This window comes from Nycticebus coucang, unplaced genomic scaffold (genome assembly GCF_027406575.1).
Source record: "Nycticebus coucang isolate mNycCou1 unplaced genomic scaffold, mNycCou1.pri scaffold_50, whole genome shotgun sequence".
NCBI classification, from domain to species: Eukaryota; Metazoa; Chordata; class Mammalia; order Primates; family Lorisidae; genus Nycticebus; species Nycticebus coucang.
The window spans coordinates 1041113-1048092 of NW_026515581.1; positions in this window are offsets into that span (position 1 = coordinate 1041113).

Below are 6980 nucleotides of genomic sequence, written 5' to 3' on the forward strand. Positions count from 1 at the left end.
TCCCCTTCCAAACAGATCCCAGAGAGGGGAGCATGCATGCAGTCAACACAAGAGGCTGAAAAAACAGCCCCAATCAGTCCTCATGCATTAGTAAAGCCGGCAAAGCTTCCTGCACTGCTGAACAATGCTAACTGTCCTCCACCAATGAATTCAATCCTCAGGCTTTCTGAGTGTTTGCCAATGTTCTGCCTTGCCTGCACATGGCAGATATAATTGGCAAAATGAATGAAGAATTTCCTATTCTTACTAGGCATTATTCCAGATAGAAGATAAGAATAGCTTGAATAGCTGAACTGGCATGCGAAAGGAGCTCTGCTTTTCATATAGCACTTACTATGAAGATGCAAGTTTCCTCTCAACCAGCAACAATGTTTGTGGCTGCTCAGAAGACATTCCCTTTGCTGCTAATAATTTGTGTCCTCAGTTTCTTATTTTTCATTAATATCCAGCTCCAATTTGAGATGATCTAATGCCACCTTAGAATTCTCCATAGACAAATACTCATGATACAAATATGACTTATGAATATGTCCTCACCATTGTATTATTTATACATTTAAAATACTCTATCCAAGGATTAGTCCTTCTTAATGTTCATTTGAGTGAAACCTAGGTTAATGAGACCGAATGTCATGATTTAATTGAAAAAAAAAAAAGACACTTAAATGATTCATTAAATCTCCAAGTATCACTCTGGCTAGTTATTGTACCCCATTATTGCATTAATGTACACAGCTATGATTTAATAATAAAAAAGGTATGTGATATGGTTGATGTGTTCACATGTTTTTTGGGTTTTTTTTTGCTATTTGTTACCATCATTTTATTTCATTTTTTGAATGAATCCCCATATGCTGTGAATACGTATATATATAGTCTATGAAAAATCATAAAGCTTTAACTAGAAAACAAAAATTTCTGTCCAACACTTAACTTTAAGTCTCTCTATATTTTTTCTCCTCATATAACTAGATACTTGGGTTTCCGTCAAGAAATCATCAATGCAAATGAAGAGTAAAATAAGGTTTCCAGTCTTTAATTTTTCACCTTAACCACTTTTGAAATCTAGCAATTAATCATCACGTTAACAATTGAATTACTATTAGCATAATTATACATAATTTTAAAAATAAATTTTAATAAGCAGAGCATAAATGCCACTTGCCAGAAAGCTGGGTACGCCCTCCAGTAGATTAAATACTTTGACAAGCGCAACCCCTACTTTCACTTCTTCCTTCATAGCTCTCACCTCACCTATATTTAGGTTAAAAATGTATTTTCCCGGGCAGCGCCTGTGGCTCAAGGAGTAGGGGCTGGTCCCATGATGCCGGAGGTGGTGGGTTCAAACCCAGCCCCGGCCAAAAAAAAAAAAAAAATGTATTTTCCCATTTTGAATAGAAGACGTACAGCGTTTTAAAATAGAATACAAAGTTACGCAGTGCAATGTCTCCTGCCCACCGCTGACTCTCCAGATCAATTTTACAGGCTTCTCCTGACCACCATACACATACATGGGTTACCATTATTTTTTGTTACTTCTTAATCTTGCCATAGTCCTTTTGTCTATATGCAGACAAACATGGATATGCATTCTGAATCCTTTTTTATTACACATCATATATTTGCAGCTTATATATGTCATTATGCAATATTGTGAAACTGGAGATCTGAGCAATACACTCGTAGTTGGCTTAGCTATTTGTTTCTTAAAGCTGTGTTCTGTTCAGTCATCCGTGTGCATCAGAATTAAATAAGTCATTGATGAACATGCCGGTTGTGTCCTGGTATGAACAAATAATTTTGAAATACACATCAACTCCACATATGTCTGAATTTACGTACAAGATAAATCTCTGTAAGGAGAGATGCTTAATAAAAGCATCTGTGCATTTTTAATTAGAAAGACATAACATTATTGCCTTCAAGGGGAGCAATATCCACTTGTACTCTCATAGGCAATATTTGAAAATATCTGTTTCCCATGGTGTTTTTGAGAATGTATCAACAAACTAAAATGAGTCATTGCAAAGAATGAAAAATGGCATCTATATCATCTCTCTTTCTACTATTCCATTTGAGTGCCTGTTTTTAAAAAGTTCTTTTCCTTCACTTATATAACAAACTCAGGCTTTCCTTCCTTTAACAAAGAGAATCTTTACCTAACCCTATTTCCCCTATTAGTTATCCTCTCCTCATCTCCCTTCACTTTCTTACAACTTGTCATCCCCGCCCCCCCACCATTTTTCAGATTAATATAAGGGTATAACGATTAGGTTGCAGTGTTTGCATTTGTTCGGTAAACTCCAAGTTGCAGTTTAGCCCTTCACCCAGGAGGTGTGCCATATACCCCCACATTGTGCCCTTTAGGTGAGAGCTTCCCCAGCCCCCTCCCTCCTTTCTTCCCTTCCCCTCTCTCCTTCCCTCCCTTCCCCCTCCCTCCTTCCTTCCATTCTCCCTACTTGTGTTTAATTGTGACTCAATACTAATATAAAACAAATAGATGAAAAACTACACGCCCACATGAGAGAGAACAATGCCCTGTCACTCTTGAGCCCATTTGAGTCTCACTCATACCCTATCACGTCACTGTTAGTATGCTTGTCAAGTTACCAGTCAACTCCTAATTTCCAGTGAGTGCTTCCTTTTCTTACCTCACTTGATCTTTCTTGTGCATTTGACAATGACCATCACTCTCTCCCTTCTGAAATTTTCTTGCCATTGGACTTTTGGGGAAAAAAATATCCCCTTTGATTGCTCTACAAAATTTTTGGCTACTCTGCATTAATCTCTTGATAGGCTCCTTTTCATCTTGTTAATATTTACACATTAGTGGGTCCCCATATTTATTCTTGGTTTTATTCTTGTTTAAAATTCTTCCTTGTCCATCTCTTTTGATGTCATGCCTTTTGATGCACAAATGTAATAACTCTAAATGACTGTCAAATCTTTATCTCCAGCCCAGACCATCTTTGTATTTGTTTAGATCTTGCTCTGGATATTTGACTATAAATAGAGGGGCAAGAAACTGAAAATGTAGAATTTTCAATTATGGACTTGGTGTAAAATAATACCTTTTGATAATAGGTAACCCAGAGTTACCTATTATCTTGGTAAAGTAAAGGTTGTAGACATTTCATTACTGTACTACAAAATAAACACTGTCATAGTCTTATTCAAGCTCCAATTGCTGAGGACTTGATGAGGCAACAATGATTGTATGAATGAATATTTGATAAAATGATGGTTATTTAATCTCTTGCAAGGAAAGATCTTGGGAAATGTGCTGAAATTATCTGTGGTTTGGGGGTTTAAAGTCCAGGTTGGCTTGGAGAGCCATCTGGTGGTAAGAAAATAGAAGAAATACATGAGGCAATGCTGAGCTTGCCCTGGTCTAAAATCACAACACAGGAGTAGCCCGCGGTCTACTTAGAATGATTAAGATAAGTTATAACTATGTAGGATCTAACTGGATTTCATATAAGTTGTCACTCTCACAAACTATTTGATGTTGAATATATATTTTCAGTAACATATTCTTATTTTCCTACGAGTTTATTTAATTTACCAACCAGAAGTAGATATTTATATCTGGGAGAAGAAATGTACAAGGGTGAGGTACATTGAAGAAGAAGGAAGGAAGGGAAGGAAGGAGGAAGGAAGGAAGGAAGGGAGGGAGGGAGGGAAGGAAGGAAGGAAGGGAAGGAGGGAGGGAAGAAAGAAAGGAAAGAAGGAAAGAAGAAAGGAAAATACATGAATGACGGCAGAGCTTACTCAATCTGGGGGGTAGAGGTGGGGTTCTGATGGCACAGGATGCAGCTGCCATCCTCCTTTCTCCCCTGCCTTCATTCCTCCTCTTTCTACTCTCTCAGGAAGCTTCAGGATTAATATTTCCTCAAATGTGGCAGAAGTAGGCTTAGAATTGTTCATTCACTGAGAGTGAGAAGACCTAAGAGGATTGTTTATAAGATTTATGATTATGGAGGGGAGAAATAGGAAATAAACAAATACAAAACAAAAAAAATGAATAAAGCTTTGCTCTGTTATGCAGAGGTAATAGAAACAATCTCCATCTGTTATGCAGAGGTAATAAAACAATCTCCATCTCTCAGTGGTTCTCAGGACCATGCATTTCTCATTCTCATTACATGGTGGCCAGTTAGCTTCAGCCCTGCCCTCTCATACCAGAGGCCAGGCTGAAGGGAGAATCCCAATGTGAAGGATGATATTTTTGCGGCAGAGGGAAAAGAAAAAGGCATCTCAAAGAAACTCTCAGAGGCTCTTAAAGTTTCTAGAACCAACACTGGCCTTTCCCCTTCATGTTTCACTGCACAAAGCATGTCTCATGGCCAAGCCTAATATAAATCAAGACTATATTTCTCATAATGAGAGCTTAATTTCTCATTATGAGAAATATACTGAATACTAAAAGTATGCTAAACAACATATTGTTTCAGGTAGAATAAGTTTGGGTATAAAAATGTTTTAAAATAGTTAAGCCAGAATTATAGTTCTAAACTAGGATTGTCTTGGCAAACTTCATATAATCTTCTTCTTTTTTTTTTTTTTTTTGTGGTTTTTGGCCGGGGCTAGGTTTGAACCCACCACCTCCAGCATATGGGACCGGCACCCTACTCCTTGATCCACAGACGCTGCCAATCTTCTTACATATATAGGGCACGGGTTATTGAGAAGAGTATTGGAATTGATCATGAAGTACAAGTAAGAGACTTTGCATACACTACCGGATGCGTTCACACATGGTGAAGGGAGCAAGGGAAAACAGGCAGGCAGAAAGATTAGATCAGGTGCATCAGGAAGTTAGAAAGTAAGGTTGCATAGTATTCCATGGTGTATATATACCACAATTTATTAATCCATTCGTGGATCGATGGGCACTTGAGCTTTTTCCATGACTTAGCAATTATGAATTGGGCTGCAATAAACATTCTGGTACAAATATCTTTGTTATGTTGTGATTTTTGGTCTTCTGGGTATATGCCCAGCAGAGGAATTACAGGATTGAATGGCAGATCTATTTTTAGATCTCTGAGTGTTCTCCATATATCTTTCCAAAAGGAATGTATTAATTTGCATTCCCACCGGCAGTGCAGAAGTGTTCCCTTTTCTCCACATCCATGCCAACATCTCTGGTCTTGAGATTTTGTGATATAGGCTAGTCTCACTGGAGTTAGATGATATCTCAAAGTAGTTTTGATTTGCATTTCTCTGATGATTAAAGTTGATGTGCATTTTTTCATATGTCTGAAGGCCGTTTACATGGATGGAGCTGGAACATATTCTTCTTAGTAAAGTATCTCAAGAATGGAAGAAAAAGTACCCAATATACTCAGCCCTACTATGAAACTAATTTGGAGCTCTCACATGAAAGCTATAACCCAGTTACAACCTAACAATAGGGGGAAGTGGGGAAGGTGGGGGTGGGTAGAGGGAGGGGGATCGGTGGGATCATACCTGTGGTGCATCTTACAGGGGTATTTGCAAAACTTGGTAAATGTAGAATGTAAATGTTTTGGCACAGTAACTGAGATAACGCCGGAAAGGCTATGTTAACCATTGTGATAAAAATGTGTCAAATGGTCTATGAAGCTAGTGTATGATTCCTCATGATCATATCAATGTATACAGCTATGATTGAATAAAAAAAAAAGGAAGTTAGAAAGTAAACACAGGTTGTGAGATCGCTTCTAAAATACAAGTCAAGACAAAGTATAAAAAACTAAGAGTTTGACTGAAATCATGTCCCTCATCTCAAAAGGTAAATCATGCTGAGAAAGATGAGAGTCCAGGGGACCATTTCTCTGGCCTCAGAAATTAAATCATATGCTCTGGGTCTCAAGAAATTAATGGGAGTTGAGCAGTCACTATGAAAGTAGAGTATTTGGTATTGTTAGTTTAGCAATTGCAAATGTTTTCTATGTAACAAAAGTTTATTCAGTTATATTCCCATGTACAGGAAACTGGAATATTTCATGCCTAAAACAATTTGAAGAATTACGGTTAATACAGAGAAACTCAAATCTTATCAGACTAGACTTTTTTTTTAAAATCAGGAATTCAAAATACTGTAGAACCTCTGTGGTTGATACCTCCCCTCCACCATTGACCACCTCATTAATTTGACCTAATTTTCATTCACCAGACATGCACCACGCATATATGTTAGTACAGTAGGCCTAATTCCCATGTTGACCACCTCTGTATGTTGACCTGTTTGCTATAATTCTTAAGCAGTCAACCAATAGAGGTTCTTCTGTGTATCAGAGATTACATAGATTGATATGGAGTGGAACAGTGGCCAAGAACCACATAAGAAATGAAAAATTAGAAAGCAAAAAAAAAAAATTAGAAGTTAATTTAAATTTCTGTTGCTAACAAGTGATTTCAATAAAACTAATTATTTTCTGGCTTAAAATAGTTTTTAGGCATTAACCTGAAAGCCATCCAGAGCATCTTATTTTTGTTTTTCTAAACCTAGAGTTTATGAGAAAAAAATATTTAAGTAAGAGATGAAAATATTTTTTCATTTAAAATGCAGCACAAATGCACTTGATTCTAAGAAGAATCAGTCATTTAATTGAATTCTCCAGAACAGAATTCACAGTTCAAAGAGAAAATATTCATGTTAGATACTCTGTAGATTTTAACTATTGTCATGGAGTGAAATAAGCTTTGATAATTAACCCCATTCACAGAGCGAAGCTTTGGTGGGGATGGGTGGGCCTTAAGGCAGCATCAATTTCTGCCGCGCCCACGGCATATAGCCGTTGTAAGGCGGCGCTGTCCGCGTTATAGAATGATGGGAAGGTGAATTGTGCTCTGCGGAGCTTAGCCCCCAGTGCCCCCAACACGTACAAGCATCAGAAATGTTGCACTACGTGTCTTAGGTATTTGCCAAAGTTTAAAAATTATGGCATCTGTTCATGTGATTGTCATTCTGTACCTGAAACTCATTCACTCTG